The sequence below is a fragment of the Hypanus sabinus genome, chromosome 11 (genome assembly GCF_030144855.1).
Source record: "Hypanus sabinus isolate sHypSab1 chromosome 11, sHypSab1.hap1, whole genome shotgun sequence".
Classification (NCBI taxonomy): Eukaryota; Metazoa; Chordata; class Chondrichthyes; order Myliobatiformes; family Dasyatidae; genus Hypanus; species Hypanus sabinus.
Window position 1 is genome coordinate 11,084,110 of NC_082716.1, and position 16,376 is coordinate 11,100,485.

Here is a 16,376-nt window from a genome sequence, read left to right on the forward strand (position 1 = left end):
TCTGGTATAGAAAGGCTACTGCACAAGATCAGAGAAAACAGCAGAAAGTTGTAAACATAGTCAGCTCTATCATAAGCACTGGCTTCCTTAGCATCAAGGACACCTCCAGAAGGCAATGCCTCAAAAAGGCAGAATCCATCATTAAGGACCCGCATCACTCAAGACATGCCATCTTCTCATCAACGAGGAGGTACAGAAGCCTAGAGACACACACTCAATATTTCAAGAACAACTTCTTCCCCTCTGTCATCAGATTTCTGTATGAACAATTAACTCTATTTCTTTGCTCTCTTTTTGCTCTACTTGCTTAATTTAATGCTGTAAATATATTTCTCACTTCAATTTATGGATTTATTATTACTATGTTATTGCAATGTACAGCTTCTGCAAAACAACACATTTCATGACATATGCCAGTGATATTAAATTTAAATCTTACTACCTCTGCTTTAAATATACCCAGTGAATTGCCTCCACAGCGGATGCCACAGATTCTGCAGCTGGTAGATCTGCTGCCTCTTGGCACCAGAGACCACAGCTGAGTCCTGCCCATGGGGCATGGAGTTTGCAGTTCCTGCTGCTCTGGTTTCCTCCCACATTACAAAGACATACAGATTCAAAAAGTCCAAGCGTTCAGAAGTTAAATTGATTATCAAATTATGTACTGTATGTGTCAACATATGCTACCTTGTGATTTATTTTCTCACAGGCATTCACACTAGAACAAAGAAATACAATATAATTAATGAGAAACTGCACAGAAAACTGACAAGTAATCAATATACAAAAGAAAAAAAAACTCTGCTAATATAAAAAGAAACAGTAATATTAATAAATCAATTAGTAAAAAAATACTGAAAATATGAGTTGGGATTGCGGGGGGATAATATAAAATGATAGAATGGTAGAGCAGACTTGATGGGCTGAATGGCCTAATTTTACTCCTATGTCTTATGGACTTGTAGAGTCCTTGAAAGTGAGTCCATAGCTTGTGGAATCAGTTTAGTGTTGGGGTGAGTAAAGTTATCCACACTGTTCAGGTTGAAGGGTTATAACTGTTCCTGAACATGGTGGTGTGGTCATGTACCTCATCTCTAGTGGTAGCAGCAAGAGTTGAGCATGACCTGGATGGTGGGCTTCCTTGATGATGGATGTTGCTTTCTTGCAGCAGTGCTTCTTGTAGATGTGCTCAATGGTGGGGAGGGCTTCAGCCGTGATGGACTGGGCTGCATCCATTACTTTTTGTAGGATTTTCCATTCATAGGTCGTAAATTTCCCCTAATGCACAGGTGAGCAGTAAGATCTGGGGAGAGTTGTTTAGAATATGGAGGAAATAAGATCTAATCTGGATTAATGTTGGATAAGTGTAAATAGTTGATGCTGTTCAGTTTTACGGGTTTTTTTTTGTATTCCGTGTTTTTCACTCAATCTTTTTCATTTTCTTGAATGCAGGGAAGGAGGATGTGGGGATCGATGTGCCTGTTCTGTTTTTGTTCATTTTTTTTGTGCACGGAGGAGGGAATTGGGGGTTGATGATTGTGCCATTCTTCTCTTTCTTGTTTTTGTGGTAATCTGGAGGAGAAGAATTTCAGAGTTGTATACTTCGATAATAAATGAACCTTTGAACCTTTTTTACGTCACATTTATACCTCTCTCTACCTCGGTAAAGCAGCCAGCGTTATCAAAAAGCCCACATATTCCAGACATTCTCTCTTCTCCTCCCTCTCGTCAGGCTGAAGATACAAAAAGCACATATCACCTTCCGGGAGCAGAAACAGGAGCTTAAAAGCCCAGAAACCCAGATCAAGAACAGTTTCTTCCCCATTGCTGTGAGACTCGTGAAACAATCAGCTCTTTCAAATCCCCTTCCCGGTGGTACTGCCACATTCTCTGACTCAGATCTTGCAAAGCTTGACTCTAATTTTTAGAGTGAAGACTTCAATAGCCCAACGTAGAGAGGTACATTCCCTGCGTCTCCCCTGTCAGTTTCCCTTTATGGGATCTTATCCTTACTCTGAATTTGCATGTGTTAAGCCTGTTGTGTATGCTAAAAGATGTTAGTTTATGATTTGCTTCTACCACACAAGACTGGGCATATCAAGGACATTGTGGAGTAAATTTAAATTTGAATTAACTTGTATATTTTAATTTTCTTGCAGCTTGCAGTGGTGAAAGTAATGAAATCTGACTGCTATCAGTTTCCCTTCATTGGTTTGTTTACACACATCAAACCCTTCAAGAAATGTGCATGATTACAGTGAATTAACTGCCAGCTAGATTATCTGACAGAACTTTAGGCAGATGAATCCTTATGAGAGGCCGTGTCTCATTGCACACCTTGGGGCTAAGGCTGACTTTGTGCAATAGTGTGGAATAGATAACGGCAGATTCTGCAGCAGACAGGGTGGTAGACAAAACTGCCCAACACATCATCGGCACCAGCCTACCCACCATCAAGGACATATACACAAAAAGGTGCTGCAAAAAGGCCAGTAACATCATGAAGAATCCCACCCAACCTGCTCATGGACTGTTTGTCCCATTCCCACCAGGGAGGATTCTATGTAACATCCATGCAAGGACCACCAGACTCAAAAACAATTATTTTCCCCCATCAGTAAGGCTGATCAACACCTCCACCCACTAACCCACCATTACTTTAGCCCTAACCACCATTACTTTATCATTTCCTGTCAGTCACCTTATGTACAGCAGATACTCCTGTGTATAGCGTCACTTTATGTACAACAATCAATCTATAACTATAAACAAGATTATGTTTTTACACTTATTATTGTGTTCTTTATTTTTGTGCTGCATCAGATCTATAGCAGCAATTATTTTGTTCTCCTTGTGTACTGGAAATAACATTAAACAATCTTAAATTGAATCTTGAAAGTAACATTATGTTCTCCGATTCTTCTCATGTCATTACTGAGAGAGTGTCACAATGGAGGCAAAGGAAGACACCTGCCAGGTCCATCACAGGGACAACCTTCCCCCAGCATCAAGGCCATCTATAAATGGTATCAAGAAGACGATATGCACCATTAAGGCCCCTCACCATCTGGAACATGCCTTCTTCTCATTGGTACAGACAAGGAGGAAGTACAGGAGCCTGAAAACTCGCACTCAACACTTTAGGAACAGCCTCTTCCCTTCAACCATCAGACTTCCAAATGGTCCATGAACATTACCTCACCAATTCTCATTCGCATTATTTATTTATTCTCTTATTATTGTAATTTACAGTGACCTTATATGAACTGTACTGTACAGCTGTAACAAAACAAATTCATGAAATGGCAGTGATAGTGAACCTGATTCTGGTTCAGATTTTGAATAATACCCACGAACACCTACATTTTAGCAATTCAGTACAGAAATACCACCAGGGATGAGGTATAGGAGTCTGAAGACACACAGGCAATAATTTAGGAACAGCTTCTTCCCCTCCACCATCAGATTTCTGAATGGTCCATGAAACACACAGTTCTCTTTTTGGACTCTTTATTTATCTATCTGTCTGTCTACAGTATCTGTCTACCTATCTATATGCCTGTCTATCTGTCCACTGTATCTATTTATTTATTCATTTGTTTTTATGTTTCTTGTTGTAACCTATAGAATTTTTTTACTTTTTGTTAATTACACTGTACTGCTGTTCTAAACAACAACTTTCAGAATCGGTGATGATAAACCTGATTTTTAATCTATTCTGTATCAGGACATAAAACAGTACAGTACAGGGATCAGAATCAGAATCAGGTTTAATATCACCAGCATAAGTTGTGAAAATTGTTGGCAGCAGTACGATGCAATACATAATAATAAAGAAAAAAACAGTGAATTACCGTAAGTATACAGTGTATATAAATAAAACAGTCTATTTAAATAAGTAGTGCAAAAACAGAAATAAAAAAGTAGTGAGGTAGTGTTCATGGGTTCAATATCCATTAAGAAATTGGATGATAGAAGGGAAGAAGCTGTTCCTAAATCATAGAGTGTGTGCTTTCGGATTCCTGTACCTCCTTCCTGATGGTAGCAATGAGAGCAAGGCATGACCTGGGTGATTAGGGTCCTTAATGATGAACACCACCTTTTTGAGCCATTGCTTCTTGAAGATGTCCTGGATACTACAGGGGCTAGTGGTCATGATGGAGCTGACTAATTTTATAACTTTCTGCGGCTTACTTCAATCTGTGCAGGAGCTTCTCATATCAGACAGTGATGCACCCTGTTGAATGATCTCCACGCTACATCTGTTGAAATTGTTGAGTGTTTTTGGAGACATACCAAATCTTCTGAAACTCCTAATGAAATATGGTTGCTGCCATGCCTTCTTTGTAGCTGCATCAATACGTTGGGTTAAGGTTGATTCCTCAGAGATATTGATACCCAGGAATTTGAACTTACTCACTCTTTCCACTTCCAATCCCTCTGAGGACTGGCGTGTTGTTCCTCATTTTACCCTTTCTGAAGTCCACAATCAGTTCTTTGGTCTTACTGATGTTGAGTACAAGGTTGTTGCTATGGCACCACTCAACTAGCTAACAAATCTCACTCCTGTATGCCCTCTTGTCAACGTCTGAAATTCTGCCAACAATGGCTCTCAACAGGCCTTTTGGCTCACGATGTTGTGGCAATCCAAATAAATTACTAATTAAATGGCCAACTAAACTTATCCCTTCTGCCTAAACAATGTCCACATCCCTCCATTTTCCTCACATTCAAGTGCCTATCTAAACATCTCTCTTAGAACTCTCCAATGTATCCACCTCTACCATCTCCCCAGGCAATGCATTCCAGGCATGCACCACTCTGAGTCAAAACTTGCTGCTCACATCTCCATTGAAATTACACCCCCTCACATTAAATGCATGCCATCTGGTATTGGGCAAATTAGCACTGAGAAACAGATATTTCTGTCCACTCTATCTATTCCTCTCTTAATTTTATAAACCACTATCAGATCCCCCCTCATCCTCCAGAGAAGAGAACCTAAGTTTGTCCAACCTATTGCTATAGCACATGTCCTCTTATCCAGACTCCATCTTGGTAAACCTCTTCTCACATTCTCCAAATCCTCGACACCCTTCCTATAATGGAACAATCAGAACTGTAGACAATACTCCAGATGTGGCCTCACTAGGGTTTTATAAAGATGGAACATAACTTCCTAAATTTTGAAATCAATATCTCAACTAATAAAGGCAAACATGGCATATGCCTTTTTAACCACTCTATCGACTTGTGTAGCCACTTTCAAGGAGCCATGAACTTGGACTCCAAGATCCCTCTGCTCATCAACACTATTAAGAGTCTTGTACTGTCCCTTTACATTTGGCCTACCAGGGTGCAGCACTTCACATTTGACCGAGTTAAGCTCCATCTGCCATTTCTCTGCCTATATCCGCAACTGATCTATATCCTGCTGTATTCTTTTCAAGTCGTGTCCACTATCTACAACACCACCAATCTTTGCATCAACTTGCTAACACACACATCTACATCTTCATTGAGGTCATTTACCTCCATTATAAACAGCAAAGGGGCCAGTACAGATGCCTGTGGAACACCACTATTCAACCAGAATAAGCCCCTTTGACCACTACCCTCAGCCTCCTATGGGCAAAATGAATCCAAGCAGCCAACTCACAATCCCATGCATCTTAATCTACTGGATGAGGGACCTTGTCACATCCACAACTCTACCTTCATCAGTCATCGGTACAGCCTTGTCAAAAAACATAATCAAGTTAGTAAGACACAACTTGCCCTGCACAAAGCCGTGCTGGCTCTTCCTAATTAGGCCATGGGTTTCCAAATGCTCCTAAGTCTATCCCTAAAAATTCTCTCCAGTAATTTCCCTACTACTGTCATGGGACTCACCAGTCAATACTTCCCAAGATTATCCTTGGGGTTCCCTTTTTGAACATTGGAACAACATGAGTACTCATCTGTCCTCCAGAGCCTCGCCTTTGGCTAGAGAGGACATAAAGATATTGGTTAAGGCCCCAGCAATCTCTTCTCTTGATTCTCTCAATAACCTGGGGTATATCCAATTAGGTCATGGGGACTAATCATTCTTAATGCTCTTTCAGAGATCCTCGTTTATCCTAAAATGCCCGAGCATTTTAATACTCTCAGCACTGATCCTCCTGTTGTCCATGTCCTTATCCTTGGTAAATACTGATGTAAAACGCTCATCTACAGCCAAGATAATTGTTCCCCCCACTTTATCCTTGAATGGTCCCACCCTCTCCCTAGTTATTCTCCTGCTCCTCATGTATGTACTGGATGCCTTGGGACTCTCTTTAATCCGACTTGCCAAGAACTTTTCATGGCTCCTCCTGGCTTTCCAAATTCCCTTCTTGAGTTCTCTTCCAGCTTCTTTATAATCCTCAAGGACTCTGGCTTCCTAAACTTTAAACACCTTTCCTTTCTCTTCTTGACTAAATTCATCACCTCTCTCAACATCCAAGGTTCTCTTACCTTGTCATCCTGCCTGTTTTTACAGGTTCTGACAGCTACAGTACCTTCCTCTGTGTCCCCCCATTTTCTGACCTGGTCCTCTGCTTTCCATTATAAATTCATCATAGGAAGAGATTGTTTGGCCCTAAAGTGCCAGTTCTCAGTGTGCACAGCTCAGTACATCATGGAACCAACCTTCCCTCTGCAGACTGCATGAACACTTCTCACAGCCAGCATAATCAAAGACAATCTCTACCTCTCTTTTAGGCAATGCACTTTGGGACTATCCTGGCCCTTCCCAACTTAAGAACAAAGACAGAGGAGCAGAATTAGCTTATTAGACCCATTAGGTCTGCTCAGCTATTCCATCATGGGTGATATATTATCCCTGTCAACTCCATTCTCCTGCCTTCTCACTGTAACCTTTGACATCCTGACTAATCTACTACTTTAAATAGACCCAATGACATTGCCTCCACAGCCATCCGTAATAGTGAATTCCACAGATTCACCACCATCTGGCTAAAGAAATTCCTCCTTATTTCTGTTCTAAAGCGACATCATTGTTTTCTGAGGCTGTACCCTCTGGTCTTAAACACTACCACCATGTGAACCATCCTTTCCACATCCACTCTATCTAGGCCTTTCAATATTCAATAGGTTTCAATGAGAACTAACCCTCCCCACCACCATTCCTCTACAGAGCCTTCAAATGCTCCTCATATGTTAATACTTCCAGCCCTGGATCATTTTAGTGACTCCTCTGGACCTTCTCCAATGTCAGCACATATTATTGTTCAAATATTGAAAGACCTAGACAGAGTGGATGTGGAAAGGATATTTCCTATAGTGGATGAGTCTATGATCAGAGGACGCAGCCTCAGAATAGAAGAAAGTACATTGAGAACAGAGATGAAGAGGAATTTCTTTAGCCAGAAGGTCGTGAATCTGTGGAATTCATTGCCACAGACAGCTGTGGAGGTCACATCATTGGGTACATTTAATGAGAAGGTTGATTAGTTATGATTAGTCCAGGTGTCAAAGATTACAGAGAGAAGGCTGAAGAATGGGGTTGAGAGAGAAAATAAATCAGCCGCGATGGAATGGCAGAGCAGACTCGAAGAACCAAGTGGCTTAATTCTGCATGTGTGTCTTGTGGTCCTTAGGATCAAAGTTCCCCAGAGGAATCCACTCAGTCACTGTGAGTGCGAGCGAACTTCACACAGCCAACACTGCTTGGTTTCTTGGATGGTTAAGGAGGTTTGGCCTCTTACTAAACATTCTAAAGAGCTTCTGCAGATGTGCTGTTGAAAGTATCCTGACTTATTGGATCATGGTCTGGTACAGCAATTTGAATGCACAGGAGTGGAAGAAGCTGCAGAGATTAGAGGCCTTAGACCAATGCATCATGGGTAAATCCCACCCCACCATCAGCAGCATCTTCTTCACTTTGGTAGGTTTCATAGAGATCCCCCCTCCATTCTTCTAAACAGCAACAAGTACAGGCTCCAAGCCAGCAAACACTCCTCATACACCAAACCTGTTGTTCCCAGGATCATTCTTGTGAGCCTCCACTGGACCCCGTTGAATGCCAACACATCTTTTCTTGGATAAGGGGCCCAAAATTGCTCACAATACTCCAGTTGTGGACTCACTAATGCCTTATTAAGCCATAGGTTCACTTCTTTCTCTGCCTTAAATGTACCCAATGACCTGGCCTCCACAGCCATCTGTGGCAATGAATTCCACAGTCTCATCGCCCTCTGGTTATAGAAATTCCTCCTCAACTCTGTACCTGATTTTAAGAGAGTCTTTTAAGAGGCTCCTGGATAGGTACATGGAGCTTAGAAAAATAGAGGGCTATGGATAACTCGAGGTAATTTCTAAAGTAAGTACATGTTCGGCACAGCATTGTGGGCTGAAGGGCCTGTAGTTTTTCTATGTTCTATGTTCTAAATGGACGTCCTTCAATTCTAAGGCTGTTTCCTTTGGCCCTAGATTCCCACACTATAGAAAACGTGCTCTCCAGGTGCACTCTATCTAAGCCGGGGGTCGGCAACCTGCGGCTCCCGAGCCATTTGTGGCTCTTTCACCTCTGTGCTGCGGCTCCCTGTGGCTTTGGGAAATAATTGGTCAGTATTTAATTAAAATGTATTTTATGTTAGTTTGTTAGCTTTTGAAATGTAATTATGGTGATCTTGTACAACCTAAGTGTAGCGACACATTTCCTGCCACATCCGAAACGGCTCACAATTAGCCAGCATTCCGGCTAAGGGAGATAGCCTACGGGGGTTTGTGAGTACGCGTCTTTTGCAGCATCTGCGTCCATGGGGGCTGGGTTGAGGGAGGCTTAAAAGCAAGGCTGTTTAGTTCGAATAAAGCTATCTTTGACTGCAGTTTACTGACACCGCTACAACGTGTTTTTATCGCTGGCTGTCCAGACGGAAGGTGCTGAAACGCTTTGTCGCATGTCTGGAAGAAGTGAAAACTTTCCTGGGCAGCAAAGGGCTCACCTTTCCTGAGCTGGAACAGCCAGAGTGGCTGGAAAAGCTACACTTCATGGTAGACATGACAGCGCACCTGAACACGCTGAACACAGCTCTTCAGGGGAAAGGACGTACAGCCCTGCACATGTTGGAGGATGTTTTGGCATTCGAGCGCAAGTTGACAGTGCTTGCCAGAGATTTACAGAAAGGCACTTTGTCTCACTTCCCCAATTTGAGAGAGTTCAAACAAGGTCACGACATGATAATTTCGGAGTATTTACATTCTGCAATCATCGCAATGCAAACATCGTTTGGGAAACGCTTCTGTGAGTTCAGAGAGGAAAAAAACACATTATCCTTCCCGGTCACTCCCTTAAGCATCGATCCTTCCCTACTGAATACGACTGCATTGGCAGGTGTGAGTCAACCTGATCTTGAGATGGAACTGGCCGACATAGCCGACAAAGACATATGGGTGTCCAAGTTTAGACGCTTGACAGCAGACCTTGAAGATGTTGCCCGTCAGAAGGCCGTTCTTGCTCAGAAACACAAATGGAGTGATATTGAAAACCTCACAGATGACAGCTTGCGATCCTGTGTAAAGATGAAGGTGACATCATACAGCCCTGATGTGCAGACGCTGTGCGCTGAGGTCCAGGAGCAGAAATCCCATTAACCAAGTATGATAAATATTTTAATTGCCTATTATTTTACTTATATTCATATTTTTTCATAGTTCAGTGAAATAGTCCTTTCATTTTTCAGGATGACAGCTGGCTGACGTTATTTTTGGTTTGCTGCTGGCGGAAAATTTAAGTTCGGCGTTTTTCATAAATACAAGAAGGACTCAAATAGACATTGAATATTTTACTTAAAAGTAACTTTCAACCCAACGTCTTTTTTTCGGAGTTCAAAATGTTTTTGTTGCATGCAGAAATGTAATTTCGTTTTCTCTGCAGGAGTTCATCAATTTCATAAATGCAACACATTATAGTTTGTTTATACATAGCATAAAGGCAAAAAAAAACGTTGTATGCAGTGTTATTTCATTTTAAATGTCAAACGGGTTTTGCGGCTCCCAGTGTTTTCTTTTCTGTGGGAAACGGGTCCAAGTGGCTCTTTCAGTGGTAAAGGTTGCTGACCCCTGATAAGCCTTTCAAGATTCAATTGGTTTCAACGAGATCCACCCTCATTCTTCTAAACTCCAGCAAGCACAGGCCCAGAGCCATCAAACCCTTTACATATGATCATTCTTCTTCAATGCAGCACATCCTTTTTTAGGTAAGGGGCTCATAACTGCTCACCGTACTCCAGGTGCGATCTGACCAATGCCTCATAAAGCCTCAGCTTTTTATTTGTGAGGCAACAGCTTTCAGCCATTGTGCTGCACAAAGCTGCAACAATGCTGTGTCTGTATTAACTGCGAGGCTGTGAGCTCTTTGCTGGATAATGGAATTACTGTAATCTCATTAATATACACCACTACAAAAAAAAACTTTCTTCTCTCTACTTTCAGCCCCATTGTGTTGGAGAAAGCACTTAGAGAAGAATGCTTTACTGTTGATTTATAAGCATCAGTGAAGCATCTTGTAAGTAGGAATTAAATTTAGTTTTGAAAAATAAAAACAATTTGTAAACCACCGGTTCAGATTAGCTTTATTAATAACAATACTGACTTCTTTATAGAACACTTTTCATACAGACAATGTGGTTCAAAATGCTTTACAATGGGATAAAGTGCAAACATGAAAATAAAATTAAAAATAAAAATAAATATGAAAATAAAAGACAAAAAATGTTAGTTAAAAGTGAGGTTAAATAAGTAGGTTTTGAGCTGACGTTTAAAAGAGTCAACTGAGTCTGCAAGAATCTGCATTATTTTAGATATTGAATTCCACATTTAGGAGTAAAATTCAAAAAGTTAGCCTGCCAATTATCTTCTGAGGGACACTGTTAAATTTAAGAGACTGGCGGAATACGAACTGAGAGCTCGAGCTGTTTTAATCAACAAAAATGACTCTGTGATGTAACACACACAAAATGTTGGGGGAACTCTCCATGGCAGGAGGCATCTATGGAAAGGAGTGAAGAGTGGATGTTTTGGGCTGTGACCCTTCATCAAATTAGAGTGGAATGCAGAAGAGCATCTGAATGCACAACACTTGAAACTTTGAAGTAGATGGGCTGTAGCAGCAAAAGATCACAGTGAGTTCCACTCCTGAACTTAATAAAGTCGACAGTGATTATAGGTGATTACATTAAAATACACACAAGGATAAGAAAGTCAAACTACAAGAAAAATAGAAATTCTACACCCCATTGCATCAATAAAGAGACCATGCAGCTTAGAAGCCCAGAACGAGAGCTCAGTTCTTTCTCTGCCAAAGTGTAATCATTCATTGCCGACTGTTCAACCAATTACCATTTAATTAGTTAGTTAGTTAAGCTGGTCATCCATACAGGGGCATTGGCCACTGACAGCATCTCACCAGAATCCTCTATCCGTGTGGTGGTCCTGGATGCCAGAAGGTTGATCGGCCCTGTGGCTTTCACCATAAACTTTTTCTTTATTGATTGAGATACAGTAGGGATTAGGCCCTGTCTGCCCTTTCAGCTGTGCCACCTAGCAATCCCCAAACTTAACCCTAGCCTAATCACAGGACAATTTACAATGACCAATTAAGCTACCAGCTCATATGGCCTTGGACTGTGTGAGAAAACCAGAGCACCCAGGGGAATCCACTCAGTCACAGGGAGAACATAGAAACATAGAAAACATACAGCGCAATACAAGCCCTTTGGCCGGCAAAGCTGTGCCAAACACGGCAAACACGTGCCAAACATGGTGGATATGCAATGGCAAGCATTTAAAGATCGCATGGATGAACTACAACAATTGTTCATCCCAGTTTGGCAAATGAATAAACCAGGGAAGGTAGTGCACCCGTGGCTGACAAGGGAAATTAGCGATAGTATCAAGTCCAAAGAAGAAACATATAAATTAGCAAAAAAAAGCGGCACACCTGAGGACTGGGAGAAATTCAGAGACCAGCAGAGGAGGACAAAGGGCTTAATTAGGAAAGGGAAAAAAGATCATGAGAGAAAGCTGGCAGGGAACATAAAAACTGACTGTAAAACCTTTTATAGATACATGAAAAGGAAAAGATTGGTCAAGACAAATGTAGGTCCTTTACAGTCAGAAACAGGTGAATTGATCATAGGGAACAAAGACATGGCAGACCAATTGAATAACTACTTTGGTTCTGTCTTCACTAAGGAGGACATAAATAATCTTCCGGAAATTGTAAGGGATCGAGGGTCTAGTGAGATGGAGGAACTGAGGGAAATACATGTTAGTAGGAAAGTGGTGTTAGGTAAATTGAAGGGATTAAAGACAGATAAATCCCCAGGGCCAGATGGTCTGCATCTCAGAGTGCTTAAGGAAGTAGCCCAAGAAATAGTGGATGCATTAGTGATGATTTTTCAAAACTCCTTAGATTCTGGATTAGTTGCTGAGGATTGGAGGGTGGCTAATGTAACCCCACTTTTTAAAAAAGGAGGGAGAGAGAAACCGGGTAATTATAGACCAGATAGTCTGACATCAGTGGTGGGGAAAATGCTAGAGTCGGTTATCAAAGATGTGATAACAGCACATTTGGAAAGAAGTGAAATCATCGGACAAAGTCAGCATGGATTTGTGAAAGGAAAATCATGTCTGACGAATCTTATAAAATTTTTTGAAGATGTAACTAGTAGAGTGGATAGGGGAGAGCCAGTGGATGTGGTATATTTAGATTTTCAAAATGCTTTTGACAAGGTCCCACACAGGAGATTAGTGTGCAAACTTAAAGCGCACGGTATTGGGAGTATGGTATTGATGTGGATAGAGAATTGGTTGGCAGACAGGAAGCAAAGAGTGGGAGTAAATGGGACCTTTTCAGAATGGCAGGCAGTGACTAGTGGGGTACCGCAAGGCTCAGTGCTGAGACCCCAGTTGTTTACAATATATATTAATGATTTAGACAAGGGAATTCAATGCAGCATCTCCAAGTTTGCGGATGACATGAAGCTGGGCGGCAGTGTTAGCTGTGAGGAGGATGCTAAGAGGATGCAGGGTGACTTGGATAGGTTAGGTGAGTGGGCAAATTCATGGCAGATGCAATTTAATGTGGATAAATGTGAGGTTATCCATTTGGTTGCAAGAACAAGAAAACAGATTATTATCTGAATGGTGGCCGATTAGGAAAAGGGGGGATGTAACGAGACCTGGGTGTCATTGTACACCAGTCATTGAAGGTGGGCATGCAGGTACAGCAGGCGGTGAAAAAGGCAAATGGTATGTTGGCATTCATAGCAAAACGATTTGAGTACAGGAGCAGGGAGGTTCTACTTCAGTTGTACAAGGCCTTGGTGAGACCGCACCTAGAGTATTGTGTGCAGTTTTGGTCCCCTAATCTGTGGAAAGACATTCTTGCCATAGAGGGAATACAGAGAAGGTTCACTGGATTGATTCCTAGGATGGCAGGACTTTCATATGAAGAAAGACTGGATCGACTAGGCTCATACTCACTGGAATTTAGAAGATTGAGGGGGGATCTTATTGAAACGCATAAAATTCTAAAGGGATTGGACAGGCTAGATGCAGGAAGATTGTTTCCGATGTTGGGGAAGTCCAGAACGAGGAGTCACAGTTTAAGGATAAAGGGGAAGCCTTTTAGCACTGAGATGAGGAAAAACTTCTTCACACAGAGAGTGGTGAATCTGTGGAATTCTCTGCCACAGGAAACAGTTGAGGCCGGTTCATTGGCTATATTTAAGAGGAAGTTAGATATGGCCCTTGTGGCTAAAGGGATCGGGGGTATGGAGAGAAAGCAGGTAGAGGGTTCTGAGTTGGATGATCTTACTCGAAGGGCCGAATGGCCTACTCCAGCACCTATTTTCTATGTTTCTATGTTTACCTTAGAACTACCTAGGCTTACCCATAACCCTCTATTTTTCTAAGCTCCATGTATCCATCTAGTAGACTCTTAAAAGACCCTATCGTTCTTGCCTCCACTGCCGCAAACTGCCCATTCCACGCACTCACCATTCTCTGTGTAAAAAACTTACCCCTGACATCTCCTCTGTAGCTGCTTCCAAGCACTTTAAAAATATGCCCTCTTGTGCTAGCCATTTCAGCCCTGGGAAAAACCCTCTGACTATCCACACGATCAATGCCTCTTATTATCTTATACACCTCTATCAGGTCACCTCTCATCCTCCATCGCTCCAAGAAGAAAAGGCCAAGTTCACTTAACCTATTCCAATAAGGCATGCTCCCCAATCCAGGCAACATCCTTGTAAATCTCTTCTGCACCCTTTCTATGGTTTCCACATCCTTCCTGTAGTGAGGCGACCAGAATTGAGCACAGTACTCCAAGTCCTATATAGCTGCAACATTACCTCTGGGCTCTTAAACTCAATCCCACAATTGATAAAGGCCAATGCATCGTATGCCTTCTTAACCACAGAGTCAACCTACGTAGCAGCTTTGAGTGTCTAATGGATTTGGACCTCAAGATCCCTCTGATCATCCACACTGCCAAGAGTCTTCCCATTAATACTATATTCTGCCATTATACTTGACCTACCAAAATGAACCACTTTACACTTATTTGGGTTGAATTCCATCTGCCACTTCTCAGCCCAGTTTTGCATCCTATCAATGTCCTGCTGTAACCTCTGACAGTTTTCCACTCTATCCACAACACCCCCAACCTTTGTGTCATCAGCAAATTTACTAACCCATCCCTTCACTTCCTCATCCAGGTCATTTATAAAAATCATGAAAATTAAGGGTCCCAGAACAGATCCCTAAGGCACACCACTGGTCACCAGCCTCCATGCAGAATATGACCCATCTACAACCACTCTTTGCCATCTGTGGGCAAGCCAGTTCTGGATCCACAAAACAATGTCCCTTTGGATCCCATGCCTCCTTACTTTCTCAATAAGCCTTGCATAGGGTATCTTATCAAATGCCTTGCTAAAATCCATATACACTACATCTACAGCTCTACATCAATCTGTTTAATCTCATCCTTAAAGAAATTGAATCAGACTCATAAGGCACGACCTGGCCTTTGACAAGGCCACGCTGACTATTCCTAATCATATTATGCCTCTCCAGATGTTCATAAATCCTGTCTCTCAGGATCTTCTCCATCAACTTACCAACCGCTGAAGTAAAACTCAATGGTTTATAATTTCCTAGGCTATCCCTACTCTCTTTCTTGAATAAGGGAACACATCTGCAACCCTCCAATCCTCTGGAACCTCTCTCAAATTCATTGATGATGCAAAGATCATTGCCAGAGGCTCAGCAATCTCCTCCCTTGCTTCCCACAGTAGCCTGAGGTACAACCCGTCTGGTCCCAGTGACTTATCCAACTTGATGCTTTCTAAAAGCTCCAGCACATCCTCTTCTTAATATCTACATGCTCAAGCCTTTCAGTCCGCTGCAAGTCATCCCTACAATCACCAAGATCCTTTTCCATGGCGACTACTGAAGCAAAATATTCATTAAGTCTATCATCTCCTCTGGCTCCATACACACATTTCTACTGTTACACTTGATTGGTCCTATTCTTTCACGTCTGATTCTCTTGCTCTTCACACACTTGTAAAATGCCTTGGGGTTTTCCTTAATCCTGTCTGCCAACGCCTTCTCATGGCCACTCTGGCTCTCCTAATTTCATTTTTAAGCTCCTTCCTGCTAATCATAATCTTCTAGATCTCCATCATTACCTGGAACATATAAACTCCTTGCAGCCAGCGGCGGGAATTGAATGTGGTTTGCCACTAGCCACTACATTTCCATGCTGACTGTACATCATTGTTATATGTCATGAAATCTGTTGGCTTGTGGCAGCAGTTCAGTGCAATACATACAAAAACTATATAAATTTAAAATACATCTTCTGAGCAAAGATCCTTCCTCTTGCAGGGATGAGATCTTTGGAGATTCTTTTGGCTTTGCTGTAGTTCTGGGCTTTTATGGGTTGGGAATGCTAACCCAAGCCAACCATCCTACTTTCACAGACAGACTTAGGACCATCCATGTCAGAATTCAATTCCCATTTGAACATTACTATTAAATGCCATTGAAGCTCCCTTTGCAGATCATTAGAAAGGAAATCACTCATCTCTACTCTTCTGGCACATTTTCTGATTATCTTAAATCAGCACTCTCATTTCCTGATGACCTTCTGATTGATGGAGGCAATTTCTCTCTTATTCCATGTAAATTGCTCAGAAGTCTATGCTCATTATGGCACACAGACTTCCGAAAATCATCTAAAATTCTGGATGTGCATGGACATAGTCACTCCATAACATTATGAACGCATACATGTTCATCCATCATTACTTGGTCTC